We start from the raw sequence: 20,618 nt of genomic DNA on the forward strand, positions 1-20,618 counted from the left end.
TAATTACAAGGAACTTACATGTAACTTTTCACCATGCACATTACGATCTCCGGCGTTCTCATGCACTCACTGCGCATGTCCGTGACGGCTGAGTCAGAGACCCACAATGCTTAAAGCTGCAGTTGAGCAGAGTCGCTTTGGAGATCGCTGCGCCATATTAGATAAAGGAAAATTTGCCCAGAAGGTGACAGACCTCTAAACTACGATATTCTATATATTATATCACATTAAAGTAAATAATATACCGAACTCTGCACCAGAGTCTCACTATGTAAAGGAGGAACTTATAACTACCATTTACAAGGAAACCAGCATGTAACTAGGTCACATAACGCTTTTCTTATGTGTAGGACTAGATGTGCTGCTGAATTTAAAGGGCCAGGGCATAAGCCCAACTACGTGTCACTAGGTCAAGGACACCTTCCCCAATCAAGTGGGGCATCCCATTCCTAAATACGGACAAAGAGACTTTTGGGGGCGGATAACCCCCAGCGTTTCTCCAGTCCATAAAGTGTGGCACAAAATGACCCAAACCATTGGCTACACCATACACATCCCTTTAACAACACACACAAGGCCTAGTTGTTTCCAATGCTGATTATTATTTTATTTTTTTGTACATAGTTATTAAATGAATCAGAAGATGCAAAGATCGGTGAAAAAATTTTTTTAAAGTAAAGAATAAATAAAGGTCAATCATCTGGTGGGCACGATCAAGCAGAAAATTTAAAGATACTTGTTTCATAGGGTGGGACACCTGAGAAAAAAAGAAAAAAAACATTATTTTATTGTTCATCCTTTGATCTAAAGGACAACATAAAAAAACAAACATATCAGTAAATAAGAAATGAGAAAGAATAAAACATCACCATATTTTACATAATTGGGTTTAACTTGAAATCCACATTAAGGCCATAGGGTTTTAACCCCTTCATGACCTTGGGATTTTCCATTTTTCGCTCCCCTCCTTCCCAGAGCCATAACTTTTTTATTTTTCCGTCAATTTGGCCATGTGAGGGCTTATTTTTTGCGGGATGAGTTGTACTTTTGAACGACATAATTGGTTTTACCATGTCGTGTACTAGAAAACAGGAAAAAAATTCCAAGTGCAGTGAAAGTGCTAAAAAAGTGCAGTCCCACACTGTTTTTTTCTTTGGCTTTTTTGCTAGGTTCAGTAAATGCTAAAACTGACCTGCCAATACGATTGTCCAGGTCATTACGATTTCATAGACACCTAACATGACTATGTTATTTTTTATCTAAGCGGTGAAAAAAAATTCCAAACTTTGCTAAAAAAAATAAAATAATAATTGCGCCATTTTCCGATACTTGTAGCGTCTCTATTTTTGATGATCTGGGGCCAGTTGAGGGCTTATTTTTTGCGTGCTGAGCTGGCGTTTTTAATAATACCATTTCGGTGCAGATACGTTCTTTTGATCGCCCGTTATTGCATTTTAATGCAATGTCGTGGCGACCAAAATAATTCTGGCGTTTCAAATTTTTTTCTCACTACGCTGTTTAGCGATCAGGTTAATGCTTTTTTTTTTATTGATAGATCGGGCGATTCTGAACGCGGCGATACCAAATATGTGTAAATTTGTTTTTATTTTTATTGATTTATTTTGATTGGGGCGAAAGGGGGGTGATTTAAACTTTTATATTTTTTTTATTTTTTTCACATTTTTTTTACTTTTTTTTTTTTTTTTTTTTTACTTTCGCCATGCTTCAATAGCCTCCATAGGAGACTAGAAGCTGGCACAACACGATCGCCTCTGCTACATAGCAGCGATCTGATGTTCGCTGCTATGTAGCAGAATTGCAGGTGTGCTGTGAGCGCCGACCACAGGGTGGCGCTCACAGCTGCAGGGGATCAGTAACCATAGAGGTCTCAAGGACCTCTATGGTTACTATTCTGAAGCATCGCCGACCTCCGATAATGTGACGGGGGTCGGCGATGCGTTCATTTCCGGCCGCCCGGCCGGAAGCGGTAGTTAAATGCCTCTGTCTGCGTTTGACAGCGGCATTTAACTAGTTAATAGGCGCGGGCAGATCGCGATTCTGCCTGCGCCTATTACGGGCACATGTCAGCTGTTCAAAAGAGCTGACATGTCCCGGCTTTGATTCGGGCTCAAAACCGGATCCCGCATCAAAGAGGGGCTTCTGACCTCAGACGTACTATCCCATCCGAGGTCAGAAAGGGGTTAAAGTATTTAGTTTCATTGTCCATTCCAATTCCCTCCTCTTGAGCAACCGTACACGATCTCCCCCTCTCCTTTGAACAGGTATCATATCTATAATGCGGAAACGTAGCGGTTTTTCAGTATGCGATTTTTCCACAAAGTGCTTGGAAACCGGTAAATCCATACGTTTTTTCCTTATGGTATGTCGGTGTTGATTAATTCTGGTCTTAAAATCACATGTAGTCTCACCGACATACCATAAGGAACAAGGACACTGAAGAAAATACACAACAAATTCAGAATCACAGGTCAAATAATGTTGAATCTTATATTCCTCATTAGCTATAGGATGAAAGAAATTTGAACCCTTAAGCATCAGATTGCAATTAATGCAAGATAGACATGGGAAACAGCCTCTCCTACCATGGCCAGTAAGTGTAGTTTGACATTGTTTTTTAAACGAACCAATGTCCGACTTTATCAAAGTAGAGGCTATGGTATGATTGCGCTTATAAGAAAAAACAGGTCGTTTAGAGAACTCCTTCACTTTAGGAGAACATTTGTGTAACATTCCCCAGTGTTTACATATAATATCTGCAATTCTGCCACTTTCCTCACAAAATGAAGTGACAAAAGGAATACGATTAAGTTCTTTTAAATTAGGCTCTTTTTTAAATACCGTATACACTCGAGTATAAGCCGACCCGAGTATAAGCCGACCCCCCTAAATTGCCACAAAAAACTGGGAAAACTTATTGACTCGAGTATAAGCCTAGGGTGGAAAATGCAGCAGCTACCGGTAAATGCCAAAAATAAAAATAGATATCAATAAAAGTAAAATTAATTGAGACATCAGTAGGTTAAGTGTTTTTGAATATCCATATTGAATCAGGAGCCCCATATAATGCTCCATACAGTTCATGATGGGACCCATAAGATGCTCCATACAAAATGCGCCCCATATAATGCTCCATATTAAAATATGCCCCATATAATGCTGCACAAAGGTTAATAATGGCCCCATAAGATGCTCCATAGAAACATTGGCCCCATACAATGCTGCATAAAGGTTGATGGCCCAATAAGATGCTCCACACATTATGGCCCCATAAGATGCTCCACACATTATGGCCCCATAGGATGCTCCATACATTATAGCCCCATAAGATACTCAAAACATTATTCCCCATAAGATGCTCCACACATTATGGCCTAATGAGATGCTCCATACATTGTGGCTCCAGACATTGTGGCTCCATAAGATGCTCCACACATTTGCCCCATTTGCTGTTGCTGCGATTAAAATAAAAAAAAATCACACTCTCACCTCTCTTCGCTGAGGCCCCCGGCACTTGCGATCGTCACCCTCCACGTAGTGTGTGTGCGTGTGTATGTATGTATGTATGTATGTATGTATGTATGTATGTATGTATGTATGTATGTATGTATGTATGTATGTATGTATATATGTATATATGTATATATGTATGTATATATGTATATATATATGTATATATATATATATATATATATATATATATGTATATGTATATGTATATGTATATGTCCGAAGCCTTTATAGACTGCGCAAGCGCCGGCGCAGTCTGGACCCCACAGAGCGACGCTCCCAGGAGATCGCGGTATGCGTATGCACTGAACGCACACCGCGATCTCCAACAGAGAAACAGGGACGAGCCAGGAGGCGGAGGGTGAGTATACTTACCTGTCCCGTTCCACCGACGCCATTCCGGGCCATGACTATCCCCCTGCTCCCAGAATCGGCGCCTGCGCAGTCCGCGCTTTCCGGCGCCATTTTCTTGAAGACACATTGCAGTGTGTCTTCAAGAAAATGGCGCCGGAAAGCGCGGACTGCGCAGGCGCCTTTTCCGGCACCAGGAGGACACAGAAAATCTGTCCTCCTGGTGCCGGAAAAGGCGCCTGCGCGGTCCGCGCTTTCCGGCGCCATTTTCTTGAAGACACACTGCAATGTCTTCAAGAAAATGGCGCCGGAAAGCGCGGACTGCGCAGGCGCCGATTCCGGGAGCAGGGGGATAGTCATGGCCCGGAATGGCGTCGGTGGAACGGGACAGGTAAGTATACTCACCCTCCGCAAGTAACAAATTGCTGTGCCATGAGGCTGTGGCACTTCATGCCACAGCTATTTGTTACTTACGCCACTTACGTCCACAGCCACCGCACCCACCACAGCCACGCACAGCCGCCGCACCCAGCACAGCCGCCGCACCGAGCACAGCCACGCACAGCCGCCCACAGCCACGCACAGCCGCCCACAGCCGCCGCACCCAGTACAGCCACGCACAGCCACCCACAGCCGCCGCACCCACCACAGCCGCCGCACCCAGCACAGCCACGCACAGCCACCGCACCCACCACAGCCACCGCACCCAGCACATCCACGCACAGCCGCCGCACCCAGCACAGCCACGCACAGCCGCCCACAGCCGCCGCACCCAGCACAGCCACGCACAGCCACCCACAGCCGCCGCACCCAGCACAGCCACGCAGCCACCCACAGCCGCCGCACCCACCACAGCCACCGCACCCAGCACAGCCACGCACAGCCGCCCGCACCCAGCACAGCCGCCCGCACCCAGCACAGCCGCCCGCACCCAGCACAGCCGCCCGCACCCAGCACAGCCGCCCGCACCCAGCACAGCCACGCACAGCCACCCACAGCCGCCGCACCCACCACAGCCGCCGCACCCAGCACATCCACGCACAGCCGCCGCACCCAGCACAGCCACGCACAGCCGCCCACAGCCGCCGCACCCAGCACAGCCACGCACAGCCGCCCACAGCCGCCGCACCCAGCACAGCCACGCACAGCCACCCACAGCCACGCACAGTCACGCACAGCCGCCCGCACCCACCACAGCCACGCACAGCCGCCCGCACCCAGCACAGTCACCCACAGCCGCCGCACCCACCACAGCCACGCACAGCCGCCCGCACCCAGCACAGCCGCCCGCACCCAGCACAGCCGCCCGCACCCAGCACAGCCGCCCGCACCCAGCACAGCCGCCCGCACCCAGCACAGCCGCCCGCACCCAGCACAGCCGCCCGCACCCAGCACAGCCGCCCGCACCCAGCACAGCCGCCCGCACCCAGCACAGCCGCCCGCACCCAGCACAGCCGCCCGCACCCAGCACAGCCGCCCGCACCCAGCACAGCCGCCCGCACCCAGCACAGCCGCCCGCACCCAGCACAGCCGCCCGCACCCAGCACAGCCGCCCGCACCCAGCACAGCCGCCCGCACCCAGCACAGCCGCCCGCACCCAGCACAGCCGCCCGCACCCAGCACAGCCGCCCGCACCCAGCACAGCCGCCCGCACCCAGCACAGCCGCCCGCACCCAGCACAGCCGCCCGCACCCAGCACAGCCGCCCGCACCCAGCACAGCCGCCCGCACCCAGCACAGCCGCCCGCACCCAGCACAGCCGCCCGCACCCAGCACAGCCGCCCGCACCCAGCACAGCCGCCCGCACTCAGCACAGCCGCCCGCACTCAGCACAGCCGCCCGCACTCAGCACAGCCGCCCGCACTCAGCACAGCCGCCCGCACTCAGCACAGCCGCCCGCACTCAGCACAGCTGCCCGCACTCAGCACAGCCGCCCGCAATGATGGGGGCGCAGGATGGAGCAGCATATGACAGGATGGGGGCGCAGGATGGAGCAGCACATGACAGGATGGGAGAGCAAGATGGGAGCAGCACATACCAGGATGGAGACCATATACCAATATAAATGCTCGCCAACCGGGCGTAGAACGGGTTCAATAGCTAGTATATATATATACACACTCACCGGCCACTTTATTAGGTACACCATACTAGTAACGGGTTGGACCCCCTTTTGCCTTCAGAACTGCCTCAATTCTTCGTGGCATAGATTCAACAAGGTGCTGGAAGCATTCCTCAGAGATTTTGGTCCATATTGACATGATGGCATCACACAGTTGCCGCAGATTTGTCGGCTGCACATCCCAAAGATGCTCCATACAAGGCAGGATGGATCCATGCTTTCATGTTGTTTACGCCAAATTCTGACCCTACCATCCGAATGTCGCAGCAGAAATCGAGACTCATCAGACCAAGCAACGTTTTTCCAATCTTCTACTGTCCAATTTCGATGAGCTTGTACAAATTGTAGCCTCCGTTTCCTGTTCTTAGCTGAAAGGAGTGGTACCCGGTGTGGTCTTCTGCTGCTGTAGCCCATCTGCCTCAAAGTTCGACGCACTGTGCGTTCAGAGATGCTCTTAGGCCTACCTTGGTTGTAACGGGTGGCGATTTGAGTCACTGTTGCCTTTCTATCAGCTCGAACCAGTCTGCCCATTCTCCTCTGACCTCTGGCATCAACAAGGCATTTCCGCCCACAGAACTGCCGCTCACTGGATTTTTTTTTTTTTTCGGACCATTCTCTGTAAACCCTAGAGATGGTTGTGCGTGAAAATCCCAGTAGATCAGCAGTTTCTGAAATACTCAGACCACCCCTTCTGGCACCAACAACCATGCCACGTTCAAAGGCGCTCAAATCACCTTTCTTCCCCATACTGATGCTCGGTTTGAACTGCAGGAGATTGTCTTGACCATGTCTACATGCCTAAATGCACTGAGTTGCCGCCATGTGATTGGCTGATTAGAAATTAAGTGTTAACAAGAAGTTGGACAGGTGTACCTAATAAAGTGGCCGGTGAGTGTATGTATATATATATATATATATATATATATATATATATATATATATATATATATATATATAAAAATTGGAACAGCACAAATCCTCTAATTATATTCGGGTGCAAGGCCCAAACAACCTGTCCTCTGGTTGCCTTCAGTCCATATACTTCACAAAGCAGGCAGCACTCCATATTCTTTAAGATAATGTTCAGGAATGAATTTATTTAACCCACATCTCCGTGCTATCTCCGAGCATGTACACACACACACATATATATACATACATACATACATACACACACATAGATACATATATGCATATACATATAGATAGATATACATACACACACATACATATAGATAGATAGATGTATACATATCTCTATCTATATGTATAAATACAACTATAGGTATATAATCCAGAAAAATGAAGGCAGCACTCCAATAGAAAAAATAAAGGTGGTTTATTGGCCCATGTGTTATATATATCTATATATTAATAAAAAAGGAACAGCACAAATCCTTTACTTATCTTCGGGTGCAAAGCCCCCAGACAGCCCGTCAACTGGTTGTCTTTAGTCCATACACTTCAAAAAAAGCAGGCAGCACTCCATATTCTTTTGGTGATATGCAGGATTTATTCAGACCCACATGTCTGTGCTTCACATCCACAGACATGTGGGTCTGAATAAATCCTGCATATCACCAAAAGAATATGGAGTGCTGCCTGCTTTTTTGAAGTGTATGTATACCTATCTATCTATCGAGATATATATATATATATATATATATATATATATATATATATATATATATATATATATATATATATATATATATATATATATATATATATATACATATATACATACATACATATATACATACATACATACATATATAGTTTATATATTATATACATAATGAACACACAACTGGTCAAAAGTTTGGACACTCCAGCACATTGAATGGTGTTCTCCTTGCTCTTATTGGAATCTTCACACTGTAGATTCAGACTGGTTGCAGCAAAGCCACAGAAAAAAAAATACACAAGTAAACATGGAAAAAAAAGGAGAATAAAACAACTCACACACATGAAACAGATCAAAGTGTATGATAAACCTTAGCTTCCTCAAAGTGACCCCCTCCTCCCTTCCTGTGACATTCTCTTAAGGTACTGTTACACTAAACGACTTACCAACGATCACGACCAGCGATACGACCTGGCCGTGATCGTTGGTAAGTCGTTGTGTGGTCGCTGGGGAGCTGTCACACAGACAGCTCTCTCCAGCGACCAACGATCAGGGGAACGACTTCGGCATCGTTGAAATGGTCTTCAACGATGCCGAAGTCCCCCTGCAGCACCCGGGTAAACATCGGGTTACTAAGTGCAGGGCCGCTATTTACCCTGGTTACCATTGTAAAAGTAAAAAGAAAACGGTGACGTCACCGCTGTGCTCTGCTTTACGGCCGGCGCTGACACAGTCAGTGCAGGAAGCTCTCGGCAGCAGCGCGTAACCCTGTGGACGCCGGGGGACGTGACAGACATCAGAATGTGAGTATGTAGTGTTTTTTTTTTTAACTTTTACAATGGTAACCAGGGTAAATATCGGGTTACTAAGCGCAGCCCTGCGCTTAGTAACCCGATATTTACCCTGGTTACAAGTGAACACATCGCTGGATCGGCGTCACACATGCCGATCCAGCGATGACAGCGGGGGATCAGCGACGAAATAAAGTTCTGGACTTCTAGCTCCGACCAGCGATATCACAGCGGGATCCAGATCGCTGCTGCGTGTCAAACACAATGAGATCGCTATCCAGGACGCTGCAACGTCACGGATCGTCGTCGTTCTCGCTGCAAAGTCGCTTAGTGTGAAGGTACCTTTAAGCAGCTTCATCAGATATCACCAGGAATGGCTTCCCGCAGTCTTGAAGAAGTTCCCAGTGGTGCTGAGAACTTGTTCGCTGCTTTGCCTTCACTATAAGATCAACCTGGTTTAAGGTTAGGTGATCGTAGAGGCCATGTCATCTAACGGAAGCCCTCTAGCTCTCTCTTTCTTGGTCACACAGTCCTTAGACTGGAAATGTGTTTTGGGTATTCGTCTTATTGCAACACAAATGATGGACAATCCAAGTGCAAACCAGATGGGGTATCGTACTTGCAGAATTATGTGGTATCCATGCTGGGCAACAGTGCTTTGAATTTTGAAATAATCACCAACAGTGTCACCAGCATATGACCAACATTCCTCCTCCTCCATACTTCACAACGAGCCCAATAAATATAGAAATCAGCAGGACACCTTTTCGGTTTCATAAAGACAGTTCGTGCCAAATGTCTCAAATTTTGACTTGTCAGTTATGTTTCCTTCTTGCTTGCAGCCTTCTGCAGTGGCTTCTTTTTAGCAATTCAACCATAAAGACCTGGATTTCACAGTCTCCTCTGGACAGCTGAAGTTGAGATGTGTTAAATACGTCATATTTGTGCATCATTTATGAGGGCTGTAATGTGCGATGCATTCAATTTGCAGTATCTGAGCCTGGTCATTTATCTTCTGAAGCAGAGGCAATTCTTGGTCTTCCCTTCCTGGAGGGATCCTCATAGGAGACAGTTTCGTCACATTGATTGACGGTTTTCATGATAGATGGTTTTCATCAGCGGCGGTACTCTCCCCTTGGGCTCCGGGAGTCTCCCGACATCTGCGGGTGAGTGCTGTGGAGCTCAGGTGCACCGGGAGTCGGAGGACCTGGGCGGCGGTGCCTGCGTGGGACAGCGGCCATTTCTAAAGCGTGCGCCCTGACAGAAGGGGAAGCGACACTACTTGCCATCCTTGCGGTGCTGCTCAGGAGGGGAGCATACATCCTGAGACAATAAGGGGGAGGGGCGGTGTGTGCTCTGGAAGATTGGGCCCTGCGCTCCCCTATAAGGCTACTTTCACACTAGCGTCGTTTGGCCTCCGTTGCAATGCGTCGTTTTGGAGAAAAAAACTCATCCTGCAAAAGTGCTTGCAGGATGCGTTTTTTCTCCATTGACTTGCATTAGCGACGCATTGCGACGGATTGCCACACGTCGCATCCGTCGTGCAACGGATGCGTCGTGCTTTGGCGGACCGTCGGCACAAAAAAAGTTACATGTAACGCTTTTTTGTGCGTCGGAAGCGTCTTTTCCGACCGCGCATGCGCGGCCGGAACTCCCTCCCCGCACCTCAAAATGGAGCAGCGGATGCGATGTAAAACTGCATCCGCTGCCCCCGTTGTGCGGCGCTTTCACTGCTAGCGTCCCACCCTGCCACCCTGTTTTTAAAAGGACCAAAAGTAATTGGACAGATTAAATAATTTTAAATAAAATGTTCATTTTTAGTACTTGGTTGAAAACCCTTTGTTGGCAATGACTGCCTGAAGTCTTGAACTCATGGACATCACCAGACGTTGTGTTTCCTCCTTTTTGATGCTCTGCCAGGCCTTCACTGCCATGGTTTTCAGTTGCTGTTTGTTTGTGGGCCTTTCTGTCTGAAGTTTAGTCTATAACAAGTGAAATGCATGCTCAGTTGGGTTGAGATCAGGTGACTGACTTGGCCATTCAAGAATATTCCACTTCTTTGCTTTAATAAACTCCTGGGTTGCTTTGGCTTTATGTTTTGGGTCATTTACCATCTGTAGTATGAAACGACGACCAATCAGTTTTGCTGCATTTGGCTGGATCTGAGCACACAGTATGGCTCTGAATACCTCAGAATTCATTCGGCTGCTTCTGTCCTGTGTCACATCATCAATAAACACTAGTGACCCAGTGCCACTGGCAGCCATGCATGCCCAAGCCATCACACTGCCTCCGCCGTGTTTTACAGATGATGTGGTATGCTTTGGATCATGAGCTGTACCACGCCTTCGCCATACTTTTCTCTTTCAATCATTCTGGTAGAGGTTGATCTTGGTTTCATCTGTCCAAAGAATGTTCTTCGAGAACTGTGCTGGCTTTTTTAGATGTTTTTTAGCAAAGTCCAGTCTAGCCTTTTTATTCTTGATGCTTATGAGTGGCTTGCACCGTGCAGTGAACCCTCTGTATTTACTTTCATGCAGTCTTCTCTTTATGGTAGATTTGGATATTGATACGCCTACCTCCTGGAGAGTGTTGTTCACTTGGTTGGCTGTTGTTGAAGGGGTTTCTCTTCACCATGTAGATTATTCTGCGATCATCCACCACTGTTGTCTTCCGTGGGCGCCCAGGTCTTTTTGTATTGATGAGTTCACCAGTGCTTGCTTTCTTTCTCAGGATGTACCAAACTGTAGATTTTGCCACTCCTAATATTGTAGCAATTTCTTGGATGGGGTTTTTCTGTATTCGCAGCTTAAGGATGGCTTGTTTCACCTGCATGGAGAGCTCCTTTGACCGCATGTTTACTTCACAGCAAAACCTTCCAAATGCTTGCACCACACCTCAAATCAACTCCAGGCCTTTTATCTGCTTAATTGGGAATGACATAAGGAAGGGATTGCCCGCACCTGTCCATGAAGTAGCCTTGGAGTCAATTGTCCAATTACTTTTGGTCCCTTTAAAAACAGGGTCGCACATGTTAAGGAGCTGAAACTCCTAAACCCTTCATCCAATTTTAATGTGGATACCCTCAAATGAAAGCTGAAAGTCTGAACTTCAACTGCATCTGAATTGTTTTGTTTAAAATTCATTGTGGTAATGTCTATAACCAAAATTAGAAAAATGTTGTCTCTGTCCAAATATATATATGGATCTAACTGTATATCTAATCAAACTAATGGTAATAGGGTTGAGTGACTGGCTTCTCAAAAGGTTATATACTCAGCATGCAGATACTAAGTCTAAACGCAAATTATTCTTTACTCGTCAATCCTATTTTGAACTGGGAAATCAAGCAAGTAAATTCTTGGCTTTCTTAGTGCGTCAACATAATACTTCTAACACAATACTGCAGATCCGTGCACCGGATGGCTCATTAGTATCTTCAACTTCAAATGATGATGTTTTCATGATTACTATAAGTCGTTATATAAATCTAGTAGCGGCCTTGATATTTTGGAATGTTTAGATTATCTGTCAGATGTAACATTTCCTACATTGAGTTCAGCCCAATGGGCCGTATGGATGCTGAGTTTACCCTGGAGGACATAGAATACGCTATAGCGGACATGGCTTTTGGGAAGGCCCCTGGACCGGATGGGTTTCCCATTGAGCTATATAGGAAATATCGAGATAGGCTGGCACCACTCCTATTGAAGGTGTTTAGGGGGGTTTGGAGGGAGGATGTATGCCTGAAACATTTTATGAAGTAAACATTATTATGCTCAGGAAAGAGGGGAAGGACCCTTTGGAATGTGGATCTTATCGCCCCATATCACCAGTAAATGTAGATTATAAAATTTTCACTAAAATCTTGGCCACCAAACTGAACACAATCATATTAGATCTTATACACCCAGGCCAAACTGGTTTTATGCCTGGTAAAAGTACTTCTATCTATATTAGTCAGGTTCAGTCAGTAATTCAATATAGCTCTCTGGTATCAGATAACTGGGCACTAGCATCACTCGACGCGGCCAAGGCTTTTGACTCCCTTGAGTGGCCCTTTCTGTCTGCATGTTTGCGAAATACGTAAGCTACTTACTGGTAGCGGTGTTTTTTCAGGAGCCCATGACAGCACAACGAGAGAGGGGATTCGCCCTTCAGGGACAGGAAACCTCAGACATAAAAGGGCGGCACCTCACTCCCCCGTCAGTTGGTTTACAGAGTACGAAAGGACCTTCTAGGTTAGTAGCACAAACAATTTTAAAACATGGTACAATTCACCCAGTGAATAAACTTAGGAATTAAATAAAGGAAGTGTCGACCCAAATAAGCAAAGAGGGTAGGGAATATAAGGGTGCTGTCATGGGCCCCTGAAAAAACACCGCTACCAGTAATACCAGTAAGTAGCTTACGTATTTATTCAGTCGCCATGACAGCACAACGAGAGACATTCAGAGAAGTGAAAAGAGACTAGGGAGGGACCACTGCCTCCAGCACCCTTCTCCCAAACGTGAGGTCGGAGGAGCCACCTAGATCTAATCTATAGTGTCTAAGAAAGGTAGATGGAGAAGACCATGTGGCCGCCTTACAAATGTCTTCAATCGACACCTCTGCTCTCTCCGCCCAGGATGTGGCCACCGCACGAGTGGAGTGAGCCTTTATGCCTTCTGGAACATCCATGCCACCTGCAGTATAAGCGAGAGATATCGCCTCCCTGATCCATCTGGCTAGTGTATTTTTTGATACCCTAAGCCAGGGGTGGGCAATTCATTTTGCCATGGGGCCGCATGAGAAATTTGGATGGTTTTAGAGGGCCGGACTAATATAATTAACTCATTTTTACCCAATACTGTAGTATACATATATATATATAATAAGGCCATCTGCATGGGGCATTACAGATGGCGGGTTCCATGATACATATGATGGGCAATGCCCCATACAGACACTTGCGCCATATAGTGCTGCACAAACGTTATGGCCCCCATATAGTGCTGCACAAACATTATGGCCCCATATACTGCAGCACAAACAGTATGGGCCCATATACTGCAGCACAAACAGTATGGCCCCATATACTGCAGCACAAACAGTATGGTCCCATATACTGCAGCACAAACAGTATGGGCCCATATACTGCAGCACAAACAGTATGGGCCCATATACTGCAGCACAAACAGTATGGGCCCATATACTGCAGCACAAACAGTATGGCCCCATATACTGCAGCACAAACAGTATGGGCCCCATATACTGCAGCACAAACAGTATGGGCCCCATATACTGCAGCACAAACAGTATGGGCCCCATATACTGCAGCACAAACATGGCCCCATGTACTGCAGCACAAACAGTATGGGCCCCATATACTGCAGCACTAACATTATGGCCCCATATACAGCAGCACAAATAGTATGGCCCCCATATAGTGCTGCACAAATGTTATGGCCCCCATATAGTGCTGCACTGTCGGCTGCGCCCGGGGCCCCCTGGATACGCCACTGCTGAGACCACCGCTGATACTCACCCGAAGGACGGAGACCATCAGCCAGCAACTTTCTTCACCGCAGCACATCCCGCGCGGCGCTGGAGTGACGTACGAACGTGACGTTCGCACGTGAAGTAAGCACGTGACGTACAGGGCCGATGCGGAGCGCAGCCTCTTGTGACCGGTCGCATAATGCTGCCAATGGCTCCTGATGCTGTGTCAATCACATCCTGACCCTGGAGGACTCCAGTCTGGAGGAACTGTATGCGCTGCAATGCGCAGCGTGTGGATGACCTCGGGGCCTTCACTCCAGCCGCCAGCACTAAGCGTCTGGCGGCTGGCCGAGCGGTGTCGGTGGCGGCTGTCAGAAGTGACAGCTAGCTGGCGGGCTGCTAAAAATCATCAGGCGGGCCGGATGCGGCCCGCGGGCCGCATCTTGCCCAGGTCTGCCCTAAACCCTTTCCTAATTCCCTGGTAAGATATAAATAAGGAGTTATCCTTTTTCCAGGTGCCTGTAACTGAAATATATTTGAGAAGACACCTTCTTACATCCAAACAATGAAATCTATGCTCCTTATCATTAGAGGGATTAGAACAAAACGAAGGTAAAGGTACCGTCACATTAAGCGACGCTGCAGCGATATAGACAACGATGCCGATCGCTGCAGTGTCGCTGTTTCGTCGTTGTGTGGTCGCTGGAGAGCTGTCACACAGACAGCTCTCCAGCGACCAACTATGCCAAAGTCCCCGGGTAACCAGGGTAAACATCGGGTTACTAAGCGCAGGGCCACGCTTAGTAACCCGATGTTTACCCTGGTTACCAGTGTAAATGTAAAAAAAACAAACACTACATACTTACATCCCGGTGTCTGTCGTGTCCCCCGGCGTACGCTTCCCTGCACTGTGTAAGCGCCGCCCCTAAAGCAGAGCGGTGACGTCACCGCTGTGCTCTGCTTTTCGGCCAGCGCTGACACAGTACAGGGAAGGGGACGCCGGGGGACGAGACAGACATCAGAAGGTGAGTATGTAGTGTTTGGTTTTTTTTACATTTACAATGGTAACCAGGGTAAATATCGGGTTACTAAGCGCGGCCCTGCGCTTAGTAACCCGATGTTTACCCTGGTTACCAGTGAAGACATCGCTGGATCGGTGTCACACACACCGATCCAGCGATGTCAGCGGGTGATCCAGCAACGAAATAAGGTGCTGGCCTTCTAGCTCCAACCAACGATATTACAGCAGGATCCTGATCGCTGCTGCGTGTCAAACACAACGATATCGCTATCCAGGACGCTGCAACATCACGGATCGCTATCGTTATCGTTGTTAAGTTGTTCAGTGTGAAGGTACCTTAAGACTACCTCTTGTGATCTATGAAATTTTGAAGCGACTTTTGGAAGATAAAGGGGGTCAGGTTTCATAATAACTCTACCTTCCCTAAACTGCATTTATGGAGGTTGCCTAGACAACGCTTGTAGATCACTAACCCTTCTTGTGGACGTGAGTGCAACTAAGAGGTCCGTTTTAACCGACAGGATTTTTATTGGGACAGTATCAATAGGCTCGAACGGGGCTTGTGTTAGAGCTGAGAGCACAAGATTTAGGTCCCATGGAACTATCTTTTGTTTAATGACCGGTCTAAATCTAGTAACCGCCTTGAAGAACCTAGATATCCAGTGATTGCTGGCTAAGTTAGAATTGTATAGCGCCCCCAGAGCGGACCCTGAACTCTGAGTGTGCTGGTGGCTAAGCCCATCTCTAGGCCCTTTTGTAAAAATTCTAAAATTTGAGAAATACAAGGCTTTTGATCAATCTGTGCTCCTGAACTCGATAGGAACTTTCTCCAAACCCTGACATAGATGTTTGTCGTGGAGGTTTTCCTACTCTTAAGAAGTGTATTTATAAGATTTTGAGAAAATCCTTTCCCCCTTAGCAGTGACCTCTCAAATTCCACGCTGTTAGGTGTAAGTTGGCTACTCGTGGATGCAGGATTGGACCCTGGGAGAAAAGGTCTGGTATTTCTTGGAGGATCCATGGCTGGGAAATGGACATGTTCCTCAGCCATGGGAACCACGACCTTCTGGGCCAGAATGGAGCTATTGGGATCACCCTGTCTATAGGAAGCCCTGTCTTCCCGTATTTTCCTTAGAACTATAGGAATTAGGTTTAGAGGGGGAAAGGCATAGGCGAGATTGAAGTTCCAAGAGATTAGAAGAGCGTCGACTGCATACGGGTTGTCCCTTGGATTTAGGGAACAGAATTGATGTAGTTTTCTGCTTCCTCGACTGGCAAAGAGATCTATTTCTGGACATCCCCACAAATGTACGATCTGATTGAAGACAGCCGGTTTTAGAGACCAGTCCCCTTGTTTGAGTTCGTTGCGGCTTAAATAATCGGCCATGGTATTGAGTTTTCCCTTTATATGAAGAGCCGTAAGGGAAAGTAGGTGATTCTCGGCCATCTGAAAAATACGATTCGCAACGTCCATTAACGACCCAGACCGCGTACCTCCCTGATGGTTAATATAGGCAACGGTCACCTGGTTGTCAGAGAATAGTCTGACATGTCTACCCTGCAGGGGTGTAAGGAACCCATTTAATGCGCGTTCTACCGCTAACAATTCCTTTAGATTGGAGGATGAGTTTCGTTCAGACTGGGACCACAGACCCTGGACCCAATTATTCTCCCAGTGTGCCCCACAACCCATGGGGCTAGAATCAGTTGTTATTACTCGTGTTATCTGATTTGTTCAGGGTACCCCTCTACGAAGATTCGGTATGTGCATCCACCAAATTAGTGAATTAGTGGTCTCAACAGATAGTGAAAATTTACTATCGAGATTAGCCCCCAGCCGACGAAAATTATGTAGAACATCCCACTGCAGAGATCTGGAGTGAAACTGAGCCCAGAGCACCGCCGGAATACAAGAAGTAAGAGAACCCAAAAGTGACATCGCTCCTCTTAAGGAGACTACGGGATTACTAATCGTTCTGGTGGCCAGCCGATGAATACTATCCACTTTTGAGTCCGGCAGGCGACATTCCTGCTGACTCGAGCCTATGATAAGACCCAAAAACTCCTGTGATTTTAAGGGCTGGAGAAGAGACTTTTTGAGATTAATAACCCATCCTAAATTATGTAATGCTGCTATCACCTTCCCCAACTGGTCTTTACAATGTGACTCTGAACGTCCCACAATCAATAAATCATCTAGGTAGGGAATTATTAGTATGTTTTGTTCGTGAAGGTGTGCCATAACCTCTACCATGATCTTAGTAAAAACAGGGGGTGCAACTGCAACACCAAAGGGGAGTGCCTGATATTGAAAGTGCTCTACCGTGCCGGCAAGTGAAACCGCCACCCTGAGAAAACGCTGATGATTTACATGTATTGGGACATGATAATAGGAGTCTTTCAGATCTAAGACAACCATGAAGCAATTGTGAAAGAGAAGTTTTATTGCCGTTTTCACAGATTCCATTTTAAAGGATGGGATCAGCAAGAATTCATTCAGGCCTTTTAGATTGATGATGGTACGATATGACCCATCAGGTTTTTTTTACCTTACCTCGCTCTTCAGTGGGCACTCTAATCAGAACCCTTTTTTGTTGGAGATCCTGGACTTCTGACTCCAGTGCCAATTGTTCTGCAGGAGAAGAACGGATGGGAGTTAATTTAAATTTGTCCTGAGGGATATGATGGAACTGGAATTTTAGACCCTCTTTAATGATACTGAGAATCCACGGACTATTGGTGATCTTCAACCAGGCCGGGTAGAAGGCTAAAAGCCTACCGCCCACCTGGACCGCTAGTCATTGAGGTTTGTTAGAGCCCGAGAGGAGCTAAACATATATCCTCTACCTCTTCTTCTGTTGGGAGTTATAGCTGGTCGATTCTCTATTTGAATCTCTGTCAGATCTTCGGCGATAAGACCATCCTCTGTTGTAATCTCGCTTATAAAAGGGTTTTCTCAAAAGAGGGAACCGCTTTTTACTGTCACCCGCCTTTTCTAGTAGTTCATCTAGCACCAGTCCAAACAAATGAACCCCTTCACAGGGGATGCCACATAGCTTTGATCTGGCCTGTAAGTCTCCTGGCCAACATTTTATCCAAAGTGCTCTATGGGCTGCGTTAGATAAGGCTGAGGACCTTGCGGCCAGCCTAATAGAATCCGCTGACGCATCCAAAAGGAAGGCTGCTGCATCTTGAATTATGGACATAGAAGATAGGATCTCATTTCTAGGAACCTTATCCTTGAGTTGGTCTTCTAGGTGGCCCAGCCACACCATCAATGACCGGGCTGTGCAAGTGGCCGCAATTGCCGGCCTCAGGGATCCCGCTGATGTTTCCCAAGCTCCTTTAAGGAACACATCGGCTTTCCTATCAAGCGGGTCCTTTAGGTTTCCTAAATCCTCAAATGGGAGAGAAGTTTTCCTGCACGCTTTGGCCACTGCTGCATCCAATTTCGGGACCTTGTCCCAAGAGGATGAAGCCTCCTCCTCGAAAGGATACCTCCTCTTGAACGCTGGTGGAAGTGACCCCTTCCTTTCGGGTTTCTTCCATTCTTTTGTAATCAGCGACTTAATTTTGTCCACTACAGGAAAAACCCTTTGGGATTTGCGATCTATGCCCTTGAACATTATGTCCTGAATGGAACATTCTGACTGGGTCTCTTCAATCCCCATAGTGTTGTTGACGGCCTTGACTAGGTGATTAATCCTATCCAGTGACAGACAGGCTCGGCTAGATTCTATGTCCTCTGATGAAGATGATGGAAGAGAATCCGAGCTCACACCACCTCTCTCTGAATCCACCTCTGAGGCTGGGGATGGAATTACCTTCCTTTTTTTGGAAACTCTCTTCTGAGACCTGGACCTCATGGAATCTCTGACCTCCTGTTTAACCATGTCCCTAAGTGTAGACGTAAGGTCAGGGGCCTCCTCCTCAATTAAACGCTGTATGCAGGATCTGCACAACTTCTTTTTATGTCCATCTGGAAGTGGCTCTGTACACATGGTACACTCCCTATGCTTGGACTTGGAAACACATTTCCTCCCCTAATAAGGAGAGAGGGAATACAAGGAGGGACAGCAATCAAAGCGTACTTTCACGTAGCTCACTTACCCATCCCTGCAGCGAATGGTACCGTGATCGGGGGGTCCTTCTTAGCCGGAGATTCCTTACGGCCTGAGGACTTGATAGATTTCTGAGCCGCTTTAGCTCCACCAGCGCGACTACTGCCACTAGATCGCCGCTGGGAGCTCACCTGAGGCTCTTTCAACACCTGCTGCTGCTGCTGTCTCTGCGATGCTCCTTCTGGCGAATCCATCACGAGAAATGATCAGGAGCACCTTACAGCCGACATGTGCTACCTTAAATATGCCCCCATGGTACCACCCCCGGATGGGGGACAGCAGGATCTCCAGGTGGTGCGTTCAGTACCAGGCGCTGATAGGGCATGCTTTCCAGGGTCGCGTCCCCGCCCCCCGCCGAGATCCAGTACGGCCCGGACATCAGGGCGCCGCCATTGACCGGGACGGCGCTACTGCGCATGCCCCGCCGCATCATCAGGCCGGCCGCCAGCCGCAACATCCGGAAACGTCACTTCCGGTCGCGACCGCGGCATTGCAGGCCGACACGCGCAGGAAGATGCCAGCACCGCCCGGAGCAATCCGCGCGCCCGCACCAGGCAGCGGACACATCCCCGGAGGCCCCAGCAGATACGACCCCGCAAAGCACAGCCCTGCATACTTACAGGTACGTGCGCGGTCCACATTAGAAGCCAGCCCACGCCACCTGAGGCCGCTTCTCACTGCTGTCACCGACACAGACAGTACCCCTGCCGTGTGGAGCTTCCACAATCTGACCAGGCCGAGGTAGAGGACCCCCGCTACCTGCGTCGGCCTGTGAGAAGTGGGATATCTTCTTCAATCTTCAACCCTCTTCTTAGGGTCTGCCTGAAGAGGTTCCTCTGTCAGGGACAGGAAACCAACTGACGGGGGAATGAGGTTTCCTGTCCCTGAATGGCGGATCCCCTCTCTCATTGTGCTGTCATGGCGACTGAATAAAATATGGATTTGGGGACAAATTCTTAAGAGGGATTGGTATACTGTATATGAAACCTAAGGCACGTATAATTGTAAATAATTTCATTTCTGAGCCCTTTTCATTACACAGGGGAACTCGTCAGGAGTGTCCTCTGTTCCCGGCTCTTTTTGCCCTGGCAATAGAGGCATTGGCAATAAGCATAAGGTCTTCCACTGACATTATGGGGATAGATATAGCGGGTCGTGTAGACACCATTGGTCTCTATGCTGATGACATGGTGATATTTATGGATAAAGCGGAGGAAACGCTACCACAAGTAATAGTCACTATAGATAAATTTACTAAATTCTCCGGCCTATATATAAACTGGGACAAATCTACTCTTACCTCTTTCTCACACCCCAATGCCCCATCTTGAAACTCTCTCGTTGTTGCCTATGGTTTCTAATTTCAAATATCTAGGCATCCTCATGTGTCAACATAGTCAATTTGATTTACAACGTAATATCTACCCATTACTAGATTTGGTCAAATCTGGAATAAACTCCAGCTTTCTGTTGCTGGTCGTATTAACCCCTCCCCGACTTGTCACGCCACGTAGGCGTCATGAAAGTCGGTGCCAATCCGACCTGTGACGTCTATGTGGCGTCATGGAGGGTTCGCG

General features: G+C 47.6%; 1 protein-coding gene across 6 annotated transcripts in view; it reads right to left on the reverse strand.

Annotated features, from left to right (window-relative positions):
* Positions 1-20,618, reverse strand: part of KDM2A (lysine demethylase 2A) — a 243,392-nt gene that overhangs the window by 156,528 nt on the left and 66,246 nt on the right. The gene's annotated exons all lie outside the window — the stretch shown is intronic.

Source organism: Ranitomeya variabilis, chromosome 4, assembly GCF_051348905.1.
Source record: "Ranitomeya variabilis isolate aRanVar5 chromosome 4, aRanVar5.hap1, whole genome shotgun sequence".
In the NCBI taxonomy this organism is placed as follows: domain Eukaryota; kingdom Metazoa; phylum Chordata; class Amphibia; order Anura; family Dendrobatidae; genus Ranitomeya; species Ranitomeya variabilis.